Here is an 18,374-nt window from a genome sequence, read left to right as displayed (position 1 = left end):
GATTGATTTCTCATCAGCAGCACTGTACCGACCAGGACAGGAGCACTTTTTCAGTGGTGTTAGATGTCCAAGAGGCTCTGGAAAATTGCAGGGCTGAAGGCTGGGGAAAGTATTTGCTGGCATTGGATCAGACGAAGGCTTTTGGACGAACTTCCGACGGGACGTTTCGCGAATGCGAACGCGGCCGAAAGTTTGCGAACCGCAAAGTTTTGTGGCGGGCCCCATTGACTTCAATGGCAGGCGAACTTTAAAAACCTACAGGTCATATTTCCAGCCACAAAATAATTACTAGCTGTGAACACATAGTCCCACCACATGGCCACTGACATAACACATGTAGGAAGTGAATCTGGGATCGACAACTACAAGCATTCTTTTTTTATATGTGAAATTTTGACAATTCAGGACTCAGGAGCGCATGAAGGCAATGGAGGAGAGGAAAGGTCAGGGTAGGCTATGACGAGTGTGCAGGAGATGATCACCACCAGCACCGTGATATAGAGCACGGACACCAGCACCGTAATATAGTGCACTGACACCAGCACTGTGATAGAGTGCACTGACACCAGCACTGTGATAGAGTGCACTGACACCAGCAACATGATATAGAGCACTGACACCAGCACTGTGATATAGAGCACTGACACCAGCACTGTGATATAGAGCACTCACACCAGCACCATGATAGAGTGCACTGACACCACACCAGCACCGTGATAGAGAGCACTGACACCAGCACCGTGATAGAGAGCACTGAGACCAGCACTGAGATAGAGTGCATTGTAGGGCTGAAACAACTAAATCGATTAATCGACAACTAATCGATTATGAAATTAGTCGATTACTATTTTCATAATCGATTAATCGGTCAGTAACATAATGGGGTTAAAAAAAACTAAAATGAGCCCTTTACAGTACAAAAAGAGCAAATAATCACTACTGAAAATATTACTTTCACAGTTCTACAGTAAAAAAATGAACCCCTTACAGTAGTGATCATCTGCTTTTTTTTGTACTATAAAGCAACATGATATAGAGCACTGACACCAGCACCGTGATATAGAGCACTGACACCAGCACCGTGATATGGAGCACTGACACCAGCAACGTGATATAGAGCACTGACACCAGCACTGTGATATAGAGCACTGACACCAGCACTGTGATATAGAGCACTGACACCAGCACCATGATAGAGTGCACTGACTAGGGATGAGCTTCGAGTTCGAGTCGAACTCATGTTCGACTCGAACATTGCCTGTTCGCCTGTTCAGCGAACAGTGAACAATTTGGGATGTTCGCAGCAAATTCCAAAAGCCAGAACACCCTATACAAGTCTACGGGAGAAATCTAAAGTGCTCATTTTAAAGGGTAATATGCAGGTTACTGTCCTAAAAAGTGTTTGGGGACCCGGGTCCTGCCCCAGGTGACATGGATCAATGTAAAAAAAAGTTTTAAAAACTGCAGTTTTTTCAGGAGCAGTGATTTTAATAATGATTAAAGTGAAACAATAAAAGTGTAATATTCCTTTAAATTTCGTAGCTGGGGGTATCTATAGTATGTCTGTGAAGGGGCGCATGTTTCTGGTGCTTAGAACTGTCCCTGCACAAAGTGTCATTTGTGCAGGAAAAAAAGTCTTTTAAAATCACTTGCGGCTAAATTGATTTATTCATTGATAAAAAAAAAAAAGAAAAAAGCGTGGGGGTTACCCTAAATTCAATTACCAGGCCCTTCAGGTCTGACATGGATATTAAGGGGAACCCCGTGTCAAATTAAAAAAAAAAATTGACGTGGGGTCCCCCTAAATATCCATACCAGACCCTTCAGGTCTGATATGGATATTAAGGGGAACCCCGCATCAAATTAAAAAAAAAATTGACGTGGGGGTCCCCCTAAAAATCCATACCAGACCCTTTATCCGAGCACGCAACCTGGCAGGCCGCAGGAAAAGAGGGGGGGACGAGAGAGCGGCCCCCCTCCCTCCTGAACCGTACCAGGCCACATACCCTCAACATTGGGGAACCCCTGGCTCCCTTCACCAGCGTCAGAGGGGGTGGGGTCAGGTGACGAGTGGCCCCGCCCTCCTAATATAAGAAACGTCAGCGCTGGGATCTCCGCAGTGTCTCCGCAATGGAGACAGAAGAAGGATGTATGGATAGCGCTGGACTGAGAGATCCCCCATCGCTGGATATGATCATCCATCGCTGGACCCCGGAGATTCGTCGCTGAATAGCAAGAGTGGATTAGCACCGCTGAAATCTTTTTTTTATTTTTTTATTTTTAATAAAGGAATTTTTCAAAAGTGTGTTTGTCTTATTTAACCATTTTTACACTTTCTTTGTGAAATGGTAGGGGTACTTTTGTACCCCCTTACCATTTCAAACAGGGGGGGGCGGGATCTGGGGGTCCCCTTGTTAAGGGGGGCTTCCAGATTCTGATAAGCCCCCCGCCCGCAGACCCTCACAACCACCGACCAGGGTTGTGAGGATGAGGCCCTTGTCCTCATCAACATGGGGACAAGGTGCTTTGAGGGGTCACAGACCCCCAAAGCATCCTCCCAATGTTGAGGGTATGTGGCCTGGTATGGTTCAGGAGGGGGGGGCGCTCTCTCGCCCCCCCTCTTTTCCTGCGGCCTGCCAGGTTGCGTGCTCGGATAAAGGGTCTGGTATGGATTTTTAGGGGGACCCCCACGTCAATTTTTTTTTTTATTTGATGCGGGGTTCCCCTTAATATCCATATCAGACCTGAAGGGTCTGGTTATGGATATTTAGGGGGACCCCCACGTCAATTTTTTTTTAAGTTTGACACGGGGTTCCCCTTAATATCCATGTCAGACCTGAAGGGCCTGGTAATTGAATTTAGGGGAACCCCCACGCTTTTTTTTTTTTTATCAATGAATGAATGAATTGTCGGCTAATACAGAGAACACTCATTGAGTGTTCTCTGTATTACGGGAGCCGACAATTTAGCCGCAAGTGATTTTAAGAGACTTTTTTTCCTGCACAAATGACACTTTGTGCAGGGACAGTTCTAAGTATGGGAAACATGCGCCCCTTCACAGGCATACTATAGATACCCCCCAGCTACGAAATTTAAAGGAATATTACACTTTTATTGTTTCACTTTAATCATTATTAAAATCACTGCTCCTGAAAAAAACGGCCGTTTTTAAAACTTTTTTTTGCATTGATCCATGTCCCCTGGGGCAGGACCCAGGTCCCCAAACACTTTTTAGGACAGTAACTTGCATATTACCCTTTAAAATGAGCACTTTAGATTGTGAACGTTCGAGTCCTATAGACTTTTATAGGGTTCTAAAGTTCACACGAAGTTTAGGTCTGTTCGCAGGTTCTGGTGCGAACCGAACAGGGGGGTGTTCAGCTCATCCCTAGCACTGACACCACACCAGCACTGTGATAGAGAGCACTGACACCAGCACCGTGATAGAGAGCACTGAGACCAGCACTGATATAGAGTGCACTGACACCAGCACTGTGATATAGAGCACTGACACCAGCACCGTGATATAGAGCACTGACACCAGCACTGTGATATAGAGCACTGACACCAGCACCGTGATAGAGTGCACTGACACCACACCAGCACCATGATAGAGAGCACTGACACCAGCACCGTGATATAGAGCACTGACACCAGCACCGTGATAGAGTGCACTGACACCAGCACCGTGATAGAGTGCACTGACACCAGCACTGTGATATATAGAGCACTGGACCTTACAAGGACCTTTGTGGACCAAGTAGCTAGTGATTTGCAGACTGTACCTCAGTCCCTACACTGATAAAGGACTGCTGCAGAATAGGGTAGTAATCTGCAGCAGTGCACCAAAACCCTATATATTGTACACCTATTCCAGTCCTTACAAGGACCTTTGTGGACCAAGTAGCTAGTGATTTGCAGAATGTACCTCAGTCCCTACACTGATAAAGGACTGCTGCAGAATAGGGCAGTAATCTGCAGCAGTTTACCACAGCCCTATATATTGTACACCTATACCAGTCCTTACAAGGACCTTTGTGGACCAAGTAACTAGTGATTTGCAGACTGTACCTCAGTCCCTACACTGATAAAGGACTGCTGCAGAATAGGGCAGCAATCTGCAGCAGTGCACCACAACCCTATATATTGTACACCTATACCAGTCATTACAAGGACCTTTGTGGACCAAGTAGCTAGTGATTTGCAGAATGTACCTCAGTCCCTACACTGATAAAGGACTGCTGCAGAATAGGGCAGTAATCTGCAGCAGTGTACCACAGCCCTATATATTGTACACTGTGAGGGGTTAGCTCGGCAGCGGGTGTGTGTGACCCCCTGGATGGGTACACAACACAAAATCAGGCACAGCAGACAGCGTTGTAGGTGCAAAAAAACAAAAGGTGCGGTTTATTTATGCTACATGCAGTGATACATAAAACAGCCAAACAAAAATAAAACATGAAAATAAGTCCTGGTCAGCTTGACCTCTAACTACACACTTAGATTTCCCTGTCTAACAACTGAGAGCAGCCTTGTGCTGCCCCAGTCCCTGTCCCTGTCGTAGAGGTTTGCCACACAGGCGTTAACTCACCGCACAGAACAGGTGTCACACTCCCCAGTCTATACAACACAAAAACTGGTTCCAGGATGGAGCATCTCCCTGAGCATGCTGGGGGTTTTTGTAGAGGTCTTAATGAGCCCACTTACTTCAGCTGGGCTCATTAACTCTTCCCCTCTAATTGTAAAGGTCTGCATAAAGCCTGAATCTAGGGCACACATATTTCCCATCCTGGATACAACCAGGTGACTTTACCTGCGTGCTGCCACATACCCCCCCCCTCTTGTTTCAACCTTGGGGTTGTAACACAAGCAGTCAGACACGCATGTATCCGAGGCAAAGCATCCACATTCCCCATTTTAACACCAGGGCGATGCTTAACTGTAAAGTTAAACTCTTGTAGGGCCAGGAACCACCTATTTACCCTTCTATTGGTCTCCTTGTTTTGAGCCATCCACTTTAAAGGAGCGTGATCAGTCACCAGGTCAAAGTGCCTACCTAGCAGATAGTACCGAAGGGAATCTAGAGCCCACTTCACTGCTAAACATTCCTTCTCAATCGTGGCGTAATTTACCTCATGGGACTTCAACTTCCTGCTGAGGTAAATGACTGGGTGCTCTTCCCCGTTCCAGACCTGGGATAACACTGCTCCTAACCCAACGTCTGATGCATCAGTTTGTACCACGAAGTCCTTAGAGAAGTCTGGTGAGTACAACACTGGCTGGCTACATAAGGCTGTTTTTAAGGACTGAAATGCTTCTTCAGCCTCTGGGGACCATTTAACCATGACAGACTCTTTCCCTTTTGTCAGGTTGGTGAGAGGCACCGCCTGAGAAGCAAAATGGGGAATGAATCGTCGATAATAGCCAGCGATCCCCAGAAAGGCTCGTACCTGTTTCTTGCTGTTGGGACGTGGCCAACTCTGTATGGCCTCGACTTTATTTACTTGGGGTTTTATCACCCCCCCTCCCAATAGTGTACCCAAGATATTTGGCCTCCTCCTGTCCAATGGTACACTTCTTTGGATTGGCCGTAAACCCAGCTTCCCGGATAGAGTCTAGGACTGCTTGTACTTTTGGCAAATGTGAGACCCAGTCTGTGCTATGGATAATCACATCATCCAGGTAAGCTGCAGAATGATGGGGCCTCAGAATCTTATCCATTTTCCGCTGGAATGTTGCCGGTGCATTCTGTAACCCAAACGGCATTCTCTTATATTGGAATGCCCCATCTGGGGTTACAAACGCAGTTTTCTCCTTGGCCGACTCGGCCAGGGGAATTTGCCAATACCCTTTGGTGAGATCAAGAGTTGTCATATATTGGGCTGTTCCCAGCCGGTCAATCAACTCATCTATACGCGGCATGGGGTAGGTGTCAAATTTTGTAACTTTATTTAATTGTCGAAAATCATTACAAAACCGCCAGCTCCCATCAGGTTTGGGCACTAGTACGATAGGACTGGACCAGTCACTCTGGGACTCCTCTATCACACCCAATTCCAGCATCCTCTGAACCTCCCCACGTATTGCCTCCCATCGGGCCTCTGGTATTCTATAAGGTTTTAGTTTTACCCTTTCTCCTGGCGGGGTGATAATGTCATGCTCTACGCCAGATGTTTGTCCCGGAAGCTCAGAGAAAATCTCTTTGTTACGAAGTACAAACTCTTTAACCTCCTGTTGTTGGGGTTTCGATAAGGTGTCTGCTATTCCAACCTCAGGAACTAAGCAATCAGGCTGTACTTGTGACAAAGTCTCTGCGACTAGGGATTCCCTATCCCTCCAGGCTTTCAGCAGATTGACGTGATAGATCTACTCCGGCTTTCGCCTTCCTGGCTGTCTAACCCTGTAGTTCACCTCACTAATTTTTTCAATTACTTCATATGGACCTTGCCATTTGGCCAGAAATTTGCTTTCTACCGTAGGGACTAGCACCAAGACCCTATCCCCCAGGGAAAAAGTACGGGTCTTGGCCCCACGGTTGTACACTCTCTGCTGTGCTAACTGCGCTTGGGTTAGATGTTCCTTTACAATTGGCATTACCTGTGAAATTCTATCTTGCATCAGGGTGACATGCTCAATCACACTCCTGTGAGGAGAACTCTCATTTTCCCAAGTTTCCTTGGCGATATTCAGCAGCCCTCTTGGGTGTCTCCCATAGAGCAACTCGAAGGGTGAGAAACCCGTAGAGGATTGGGGTACCTCCCTAATGGCAAACATCAGATAGGGTATTAGACAGTCCCAATTCTTTCCATCTCTATCCACCACCTTCTTTAACATTTGTTTTAGGGTTTTGTTGAATCTTTCAACCAACCCATCTGTTTGGGGGTGATACACAGATGTACGCAATTGTGTCACTTTGTACAACTTGCATAATTCTTTCATAACCCGGGACATAAAGGGTGTACCTTGGTCCGTAAGCAGTTCCTTACAAATACCCACGCGGCTAAAAACAAGAGATAGCTCTTTGGCTATGGTTTTGGCAGAGGTATTTCGAAGAGGAATTGCTTCCGGATAACGGGTGGCATAGTCCAATATAACCAAAATGTACTGATGCCCCCTGGCGGACTTCATTATCGGACCTACCAAATCCATTGCGATCCTTTCAAAGGGGACCTCAATGATAGGAAGAGGTACCAGCGGGTTACGGAAATGTGGCATAGGTGCCGACTTCTGACACACCGGGCAGGAGGAACAATAATTTTCTATTTCCTTCATGACCCCAGGCCAATAGAATCTCTGCAATATCCTCTCTCTGGTTTTCTCTGTCCCCAGATGACCTCCCAGAATGTGCCCATGGGCCAATTCTAACACCAACTTCCTGTAAGGTTTGGGCACTACAAGTTGCTCAATGGTTTCTTCTGCCCTTTGAGCCACTCGATACAGCAGGTCCCTTTCCATAGTGAAGTAAGGATAAGTGCAAGTCTTATCCGGGTTCACTAACTCGCCATCTATTTTCACCACATTTTCCCGTGCCTTTATTAGGGCGGGGTCTTTTAACTGTTCTGTGGCAAAAATTTCCCTGTGAACCTCAAGATCCGAAAACTCCACAGACGGCATGTTTTCATCTGAGGATGTTGGCTCCTCCCCAGTTTCTCGAGTTTCCCCCGCCAATACCGACAAGGGAAATTCAGGAGAGTCCTCACCACTCCCAGAGGAATTCTGGTCATCTTCCTGGTTTATAGGGGCACCAGTGGGGGGCTCAGGACAATCCCAGAGTTCCCAGAATTTTGGAAAATCCCTTCCCACAATAGCATCATGTGGTAAGTGAGACACTAACCCCACCTGATGAGAGAGGTTACCTTTGGGGGTCTCAAAAAACACTGAAGTTACAGGATACTCTCGGGTGTCCCCATGCACACAAATAACAGCCACCCTGTTCTTCCCAGAGACCTCTGTAGTAACTAATTCAGCTTTTATCAATGTTACCAGGCTACCTGAATCCAGCAACACATCAACATTTCTACCATTAATACACATTTTACATAAATGTTTCTCAGGTCCCCGAATGGCAGTGCATGCAACTGTCGCAAACAGCGACTGACGTCTCTCCCTTACAAAGTCACATTGCATAGGCTCATCCACAACGGGGCAATTGGCTGCAATATGTCCCTCTTCCCGGCAGCGGTAGCAAATAATCTTTTTCGCTGCCTCTTGCAGCATGGGCTTCCTGGGCTGCTCCCGCCAGACCTTAGGTAGAACTCCCACCCTCTCACTCTCTCCACCCTCACCCCTTGGAGTCATCTTACCCGCCACTGGAAATGATCTGGTCTTAGGGTGGAAAGTCCGTGAGTCCCTGGAAGAGGTGGTCAGGTTCTCTGTAGCCAAGTACCTCTCAACCAGAGCCACAAGTTTATCTGCATTTTCTGGGTCTCCATGGCTTACCCAATTTTGGATGGCAGTAGGAAGAGCTCTCAGGAAACGATCCATAACAACAAGTTCCACAATGTTTGGTGCGGTCAAAGTCTCTGGCTGCAGCCACTTCCTGCTCAGGTGAATGAGATCATACATTTGAGACCTGGGGGGTTTTCCAACCTGAAAAGTCCAATTATGCACACGCTGAGCCCGGACGGCCAGGGTGACACCCAGCCGTGCCAATATTTCTGTTTTTAGCACCACATAGTCTTTTGCTTGGTCAGGCTCTAGGTCATAATAAGCTTTCTGCGATTCCCCAGTTAACAGAGGGGCCACCAGTCCAGCCCATTGCTCCTTAGGCCACTTTTCCCTTTCAGCAGTCCTTTCAAATGTGGTCAAAAACACCTCCGGATCATCCTCTCCAGTCATTTTTGTCAATAAACGGCTCACACCAAAGGATGCGATATTATTGTAACCACTTGCTTCATTGGTCTGCGGACGTTGCTGTATTAATGTCTCTATTTTCTGTTGAAAATTCTGCTCTTGTTTCTGCAATAGGTCTATAAAGCGGGCTTCAGATTGCTTCTGTGCTTGTTGCTGAGCTTCCAGGCTCTGCTGGTGAGCTTTCTGCTGGGCTGCAAGGCTCTGTTGTTGAGCTGCAAGGCTCTTTTGTAAAGCTGCATTTGTTTGCTGCTGATTTGCATTTGCTTGCTGCTGGTTTGCATTTGCTAGAGCCAGCTGTCTCAGTATCTCCTCCATGCTGGCCTTTTAAAAAAATTGAAAAAAAACTGCCAAAATTCTCCACCAACTGTGAGGGGTTAGCTCGGCAGCGGGTGTGTGTGACCCCCTGGATGGGTACACAACACAAAATCAGGCACAGCAGACAGCGTTGTAGGTGCAAAAAAACAAAAGGTGCGGTTTATTTATGCTACATGCAGTGATACATAAAACAGCCAAACAAAAATAAAACATGAAAATAAGTCCTGGTCAGCTTGACCTCTAACTACACACTTAGATTTCCCTGTCTAACAACTGAGAGCAGCCTTGTGCTGCCCCAGTCCCTGTCCCTGTCCCTGTCGTAGAGGTTTGCCACACAGGCGTTAACTCACCGCACAGAACAGGTGTCACACTCCCCAGTCTATACAACACAAAAACTGGTTCCAGGATGGAGCATCTCCCTGAGCATGCTGGGGTTTTTTGTAGAGGTCTTAATGAGCCCACTTACTTCAGCTGGGCTCATTAACTCTTCCCCTCTAATTGTAAAGGTCTGCATAAAGCCTGAATCTAGGGCACACATATTTCCCATCCTGGATACAACCAGGTGACTTTACCTGCGTGCTGCCACAACACCTATACCAGTCCTTACAAGGACCTTTGTGGACCAAGTAACTAGTGATTTGCAGACTGTACCTCAGTCCCTACACTGATAAAGGACTGCTGCAGAATAGGGCAGCAATCTGCAGCAGTGCACCACAACCCTATATATTGTACACCTATACCAGTCATTACAAGGACCTTTGTGGACCAAGTAGCTAGTGATTTGCAGACTGTACCTCAGTCCCTACACTGATAAAGGACTGCTGCAGAATAGGGCAGCAGTCAAGTATAATATTCTTTCTATATTTGGAAGAAAGTATATTATACATGTACAACCCTATATACTGTACACCTATATCAGTCCTTAAAAGGACCTTTGTGGACCTAATAGTAATAGCTAGTGAATAAATTGACTGTCCCTGCTGCACACAGCGTCCTGTCCCTCCCTGCACTGACAAAAGACAGGCTGCTACAATCACCAACACAGCAGTGCACTGAACCCTATATACTGTACACCAATACCAGTCCTTAACCACTTCAGCCCCGGACCAATAAACACCTTAAGGACCAGAGGTCTTTTTCCAATTTCGCACTGCGCTGCTTTAACTGGTAATTGCGCGGTCATGCAATATTGCACCCAAACTAAATTTGCATCCTTTTCTTCCCACAAATAGAGCTTTCTTTTGATGGTATTTGATTGCCTCTGCGATTTTTATTTTTTGCGATATAAATGGAAAAAGAGCGAAAATTTTGAAAAAAAAAGATATTTTCTTCTTTTTGTTATAAGAAAAATCGAATAAACTAAATTTTAGTCATACATTGAGGGCAAAATGTATTCAGCCACATGTCTTTAGTAAAAAAAAATGTCAATAAGCGTATATTTTTTGGTTTGCGCAAAAGTTATAGCGTCTACAAACTAGAGTACATTTTCTGTAATTTACACAGCTTTTAATTTATGACTGCCTATCTCATTTCTTGAGGTGCTAAAATGGCAGGGCAGTATAAACCCCCCCCCCCCAAATGACCCCATTTTGGAAAGTAGACACCCCAAGGAAATTGCTGATGGGTATGTTGAGCCCATTGAATATTTATTTTTTTTGTCCTAAGGGATTGAATAATGACAAAAAAAAATAAAAATTTTTACAAAAAGTTGTCACTAAATGATATATTGCTCACACATGCCATGGTTATATGTGGAATTGCACCCCAAAATATATTCGGCTACTTCTCCCGAGTATGGGGATACCACATGTGTGGGACTTTTTGGGAGTCTAGTCGCGCACGGCACCCTCAAAACCAATCACCAACTTCAGGATTTCTAAGGGTGCAAATTTTTGATTTCACTCCTCACTACCTATCACAGTTTCGAAGGCCATAAAATGCCAAAATAGCACAAAACCCCCCAAAATGACCCCATTTTGGAAAGTAGACACCCCAAGCTATTTACTGAGAGGCATGTTGAGTCCATGGAATATTTTATATTTTGCCACAAGTTGCGGGAATATTACAAACTTTTTTTTTTGCACAAAGTTGTCACTAAATGATATATTGCTCACACATGCTATGGGCATAAGTCAAATTGCACCCCAAAATAAATTCTGCTGCTTCTCCCGAGTACGGGGATACCACATGTGGGGGACTTTTTGGGAGCCTAGCCACGTACAGGACCCCGAAAACCAAGCACTGCCTTCCGGATTTAAATATAAAATGCTACCAAAAAAACTGTTAGCGATCGCAGGGATCAGGCCTGACTCTGCGATCGCTGCAGTTATGTGTTTAGTGTTTTGTAAGTGACAGTGATCGATCGATACTGCACTTGGGTGGGCTGGGCAGAGGGGCAAAACGCAGGTGCTAGCAGGTATCTGGGCTGATCCCGCTAACAATGCGTTTTTTTGGAACCCTAAACTGCTGGGGACGCTAGTATAGATCTGATCAGATCAGATATTGATCTGTTCAGATTCTATACCACTACGGGAGGTTTATGCTTTGCGTGTGGGTGTTAGCGGTACTGGCACTAACCTAGCGCTGCCTGGGGCGACGCAGACCCTGACCCTAAAACCTAATTGATATCACCCGCCGGGTGATCAGGGGGTTAAACCTTTATTGGGTAATAAATGGTGGGTGCCCTGATGCTATAAAAAGCAAACTAACCAGAGTCACCCGTAACACTTATACGGTGATCAGTGGTGAAAGGGTTAACTAGGGGCAATCAGGGGGTTCAAATTTTTATTAGGTAGTATATGGGGGTCCCTGGCGCTATATAAAAACCTGACGGGGAACCTAAATAACTAACTGGCTAACCAGCGTCACCAGTGACACTTAAGCAGCGTACACACGGGCGGACTGTATGGCCTACTTAGTCCGTCATACAATCCGACGGACAGTCCGTCATACTTTCGATTGAACGGACTTGACCACACACACCACTTTTTGAGCGGACTAATACGGCGTACTAAGTCCGCCATACTATCCGCCCTACTTTTGAAATGAACGGACTCGCCCACACACGCGGAGGAAAGACCACTCATTTCGAGCGCGTCTCCAGGTAGGTGGGGCCCGCGAAGGAGACGTCGCTGACCCCGCCGCCTGGTATGGACTTAAAGGGGAACCCCAACGCCGAAAAAAATCGGCGTGGGGGTCCCCCCCAAGTCCACAACAGACCCTTGTCCGAGCACGCTACCCGGCCGGCCAGGCCGCGTGCCCTCAACATGGGGGGGTGCCTTGGGGAAGCACCTTGTCCCCATGTTGATGAGGACAAGGGCCTCTTCCCGACAACCCTGGCCGTTGGTTGTCGGGGTCTGCGGGCGGGGGGCTTATCGGAATCCAGGAGCCCCCTTTAATAAGGGGGCCCCCGGATACCGGCCCCCCTCCCTATGTGAATGAGTATGGGGTACAATGTACCCCTACCCATTCACCTGTAAAATAAAAGTACAAAAAAAAACACAACACACGAGATAAAATACTTTATTGCACAGCTCCGGGGGTCTTCCGTCTTCGGGGGTCTTCTCGCCGGACTCCTCCGCTAGCAAAAGAGCTACAAGAAGATAGCGAGGGAGCCACCTCCCTCTGTCATCTGCTGGTAGAATTAACTTGATCAAGATGATCTGGATGCCACAATTGCTGTACCAGTTACATAATTCCCCGGTCTGGATTAGAACGGACTGGTTTAAGAAAATTGAAACCCCATTCAGGGAATTGATTTGGAAGAAGGGTCAGGCGCGAATAGGCTTACAGACATTACAGTTACCTATAAAAGAAGGGGGAGCGGCAGTTTCACACCCTCGTAGCTATTTCTTGGCTGACCAGCTGCAACATCTGAGGGGAGTTAGTATTGCAGAGGACAGGAATGCAAATATATACGACTGATGTTGCAAGGAGCAATGCACAGTAATTTGGTTGAGGCCTTGGAGGCAGATTCTTTCTCTCCTGGGCTTCCTCCGTTAAAATTAATGTCTAAGGTATGGCAGGCAGCTAAAACAATCATGGGATATAAAGGGATATCTGACTATTCCCCCGATTTGGGATAATACATTTCCGCCAGAGCTTATGCCCGTTGGTAAAATAAAAGAATGGGAGGTTTGTGGCATCAGAAAACTCGCTCAACTGTATAATGGTAATACTCTTAAATCCTTTGCTGAGTTGAGGGAGGAGTATGATGTCCCAAACCATTCATTCTATCGGCATCTCCAAGTCAGACACGCCCTGAGCGCTCAGTTCACTGCATAAATAAAATGGTGTTGAATATCCCTTATACAAAATATAGTCAAGGCCAGTTCGTCTAAAGGTTTGATATCTGAGATATATGAACAAATAAGTGGGAAAATAATTAATGGTGAAAGATTGGCTAAAAATAAAAGTAGATGGGAGGAAGATTTGGGAGAAAAAAAATCACTGAAGAACAATGGAAAAGAATAATGGAAATGAGCTCCCAAGTGTCAGTACCCCCTCACAAAGAATGTCACAATTATTTTTGATACATAGGGCTTACTATACCCCAAAGAAACTTTTCCGGTATGGATATAGAGTAGATGATAAATGCCCAAGATGTAATGGAATAGGGGATTTGGTTCACCTGATGTGGAGGTGTCCAAAACTATTTAGGTACTGGAATTACATACTAGAGGAAATTAATAGGACCTGTGGGACCAAGTTGGAGATGGATGCCACATTATGTCTGCTGGGGAAAATAGAGGATAACAGCATATCTAAAAATATCAAGATTGCTGTAATAAGAGGCCTATTTCTAGCATGAAAGATAATTTCTCAAAATTGGCAATCCGTAAGGCCCCCCACAATAGAAGAATGGGGGAGGGTGATGGATGCTAATGTATTGAGGGAAAAAGTGGTATTTAATTTGGATAGATTCTTAAAAATGTGGCTGGATAAAATGGGGTGCCCATTATAGTGGTTAAGGGAGACTATTTAGAAAGTGTGAGGAGTGAGATGTAAAGTGGGACATGGTGAGGATAGGTGATAGAGAGTAGGAAATTAATATACACTATCTCTATTGAAACACAAACAACAAATAATGTGATAGATTGGAAAGCTTAGAATGCACGGGAAGGTGGTGGTGTGGGGGGGGGGGGGGGGGGTTATAAAGAGGAAATTGGCACTAACTGGGGGAAAGGAAACACGATAGGCGTAGCACATAAATTTTGGTTTGCCACCCCTGTTCAAGGGATCATCTCCTGATATGCTTTATAACAAATTGCTCCCAGCATCGGTTGAAGGAAGATGGGCAAAGAGCAATGGGTTTACTCCAAGTTATAGAGGATTTTCCCGGTTCTGCCAACTGATGGGGGAGGTAAAAATGGTTTGGTAAAATGTTCCTTTTTCTGTATTTCTCTGTTTAAATTGTATGTGCCTTTGGAGAGGTGCTGTATTTATATGTATGGAAAGAAAGGAAAATATAATAAAAAGAAAGCAGTTAAATAAAGAGAAAGGTCCTGCAAGTCAACAACAGGAGTCTGAAGAGGAGTCAGAGGAGGATGGTGCCAGGGCGGATGAGGAGGAGCAAGAAGAGCATGCTTTAAACCTTTCTGGGATCCCTGTTGTTGTGCGTGGATGGGGAGAGGAGAACGAGGAGGACGACATTATCCTGGATGATGAGCAGGAGCCAGGCCACCACACCGCTTCCAGTTTAGTGCAAATGGGGGCCTTCATGCTCCAGTGTTTAAACAGGGACCCCGTATAAAAAGCATAAGGGTCAAGGACCAGTACTGGGTGGCAACCCCCCGGTACAAACACAAAATGGCGGATATGTTACCACCGTCACAGAGGGCTGTCAGAATGGAGCACTTCCAGGCCTTGCTTCGAGAAATGCTGCATTCTGCTTTTGCGTGCACTGGCAGAGGAGGAATTCCCACTCCCAGAAAAAGAGTTGTGGGTACTAATCCAACAGCGCCTGCAAGAAGAGGGTGGTTTGAAGATGTGTTGGTGACTTCTGATATGAGGTCATTCTTTCAGCTGACCCATCGACAGGTCTCATCCAGATCCAGCATCAGGGAACGCCTAGACCGACAGGTGTCTGACTACATCGGGTTAATGGCCGATGTGGACGCTCTGAGGAGTGATGAACCCCTGGACTACCGGGTGGGCAGGCTTGACCTCTGGCCAGAGCTTGCCCAATTTGCAATGGAACTGTTGGCTTGCCCCTCATCCAGTGTCCTGTCCGAAAGGACGTTCAGCGCAGCAGGGGGGATCGTGACCGATAAGCGCACTCGCCTAGCTCACGACAGTGTTGACTACCTCACATTTCTAAAAATGAATGAGGCATGGATCTCAGAGGAATTCAACACATGTGACCAGTAGACCATGTATATCTCTATAAACGATTTATTTAATCGAGCACACAGACCTTTTTTCTACATTTGGTTCACTTCCTTGTACAAAAAAAGCACACCGTACTACATGCCCGTACCCTCCTGTTTGAAGAGGTTGAGCGGTGTCATATTTTTGGGGGCCAGCAGCGAGTTGCTGGTATCAGTGCTGGTGTCAGTGCACTCTAGTACGGTGCTGGTGCCAGTGCTCTATATCACGGTGCTGGTGTCAGTGCTCTGTATCACGGTGCTGGTGTCTGTGCACTCTATCATGGTGCTGGTGTCAGTGCACTCTATCACGGTGCTGGTGTCAGTGCTTTATATCATGGTGCTGGTGTCAGTGCACTCTATCAAGGTGCTGGTGTCAGTGCACTCTATCACGGTGCTGGTGTCAGTGCTCTATATCACGGTGCTGGTGTCAGTGCTTTATATCATGGTGCTGGTGTCAGTGCACTCTATCACAGTGCTGGTGTCAATGCACCATATCACGGTGCTGGTGTCAGTGCTCTCTATCACGGTGCTGGTGTCAGTGCTCTATATCACGATGCTGGTGTCAGTGCACTCTATCACGGTGCTGGTGTCAGTGCTCTCACGGTGCTGGTGTCAGTGATCTCCATCACGGTGCTGGTGTCAGTGCTCTCACAGTGCTGGTGTCAGTGCACTCTATCACAGTGCTGGTGTCAGTGCACTCTATCACAGTGCTGGTGTCAGTGCTCTATATCACGGAGCTGGTGTCAGTGCACTCTATCACGGTGCTGGTGTCAGTGCACTCTATCACGGTGCTGGTGTCAGTGCACTCTATCACGATGCTGGTGTCAGTGCACTCTATCACGATGCTGGAGTCAGTGCTCTCACGGTGCTGGTGTCAGTGCACTCTATCATGGTGCTGGTGTCAGTGCTCTCTATCTCGGTGCTGGTGTCAGTGCTCTCTATCTCGGTGCTGGTGTCAGTGCACTCTATCACGGTGCTGGTGTCAGTTCTCTATATCATGGTGCTGGTGATCATTTCCTGCACCCTCTTCATAGCCTACCCTGACCTTTCCTCTCCTCCATTGCCTTCATGCGCTCCTGTGTCCTGAATTGTCAAAATTTCACAGATAAAAAAAAGAATGCTTGTAGTTGTCGATCCCAGATTCACTTCATACATGTGTTATGTCAGTGGCCATGTGGTGGGACTATGTGTGCACAGCTAGTAAGTATTTTGTGGCTGAAAATATGACCTGTAGGTTTTTAAAGTTCGCCTGCCACTTAAGTCAATGGGGCTCGCTGCGAACTTTGCGGTTCGCAAACTTTTGGCTGCGTTCGTGGTTCGCGTTCGCGAAGCGTCCCGTTGGAAGTTCGTTCATCTCTGTTAAGGAATACATCAACAAATAATCTCAGCTGGACAATAGAGAACAAAACTTACAATGCATATCATGTGAAAATTATATAGTAATAATGAAGAAAAGTTTAACAAAAATTGTTACAATACAATATCAATACAATATCATCACATCACGTGACTTCACGTGATGTGATGTCACGCGTAGGGACGGGAAGGAAGCTGACTGTGGATGCACTTGCTGCTGATTACTAGAAAAAGGCTTTTTTCTATCTATTAATGTGTGAGTACCCTGTGTATGAAAATTTTTAATAAATGCTATTTGTGAAATACTACACTATGGTATTCCCTCTCTATTAATCTATTGGGTCCTCTGGAGCAATAAGAATAAAATTCAAAGGAGAAGGTGACCGAATTTACCAGGAGAGAAGACATATAACGAAATCTATATACCTCTATGCGAATCCCTCCTTGCTATAGGTAAGGGGCCACTGCCCACTAAAGTGTGATCACAGCGGGATTAAGCACTGGGAGATCCACACCTCAGTTGAATTTGCACAAGTTTGCATAAAGCACTTGCACTTAAAGGAGACTGTTGTTTATTTATGGACTTGAATATTTATATCTTTTTATTTTTGATGGATTTCAATATGTATATTTAATCTATAGAGGCCGGATTCATTCTGATATAACGTATGTTACAGCCGGCTCTGTAGTGCGTTTACTACTATATTTTTTTTTTGTTTATTCTAAAGTTTATTCCCATGTGATCAGGAGAGGGTGCCCTCTTTTTGGTCTAGGTATACTCTTTCTTATTTTCTTGTATATCATTTGTTTATTATTAGGGTAGTTCACTTATATCACCTCTGGAGAGTGTTTACTTATTTGCACATTTATAAGACGCACTTGGCACTTTATGATCAATTCACTGTTTTTTGGCTTTGCACTTAATTGAAGCAGTTGTGTTTCGGTGGAGGTTTTCAATTGACTCTGTAGTGCGTTTACTTTTTTTTTTTTTTTTCTGCACTTTATCAAAATAGTAATCTTTTAAGAGACTGTTTTTAGTTACTTACCTTTTGTTCACTTGATTTTCATTTGTTTGTATTCTATCACCTCTGTGGTGTGTTTATTTTATTTTATTTAATGTAGCACTTTGCACTTTTTGATACTATTCAGTAGACATTTATAGATATATATTTTTATATTACACTATTGATTTATGTAACTAGGCATTATACTTATCACCCTCGGAGGGCTATTTAATATAGGGACAGCGCAATACCAACATATCTTTAGTGACAAGTAGGTATAGATAAGGGAGGTAAAGATCAGGAATAGAGAAAGAGTAAAAAAAAGGAAAGAAAAGAAGAAAAAGAATAAGAGAAGCGGTCGGCGAGATTGCATGGATCCCCAAAGGTTTGCAATGCAAGGCTAAAATATCTGCGGGGGGACTATGGTTCTAGCAAATGAGTATCAAAGTCTGAGGGAAGAAAATATTTCCACCATGGT

Source organism: Lithobates pipiens, unplaced genomic scaffold (assembly GCF_037356315.1).
Source record: "Lithobates pipiens isolate NorthernLeopardFrog02 unplaced genomic scaffold, aLitPip1_a1.2 Scaffold_19, whole genome shotgun sequence".
Taxonomy (NCBI): domain Eukaryota; kingdom Metazoa; phylum Chordata; class Amphibia; order Anura; family Ranidae; genus Lithobates; species Lithobates pipiens.
Note: the sequence above shows the minus strand (reverse complement) of the source record.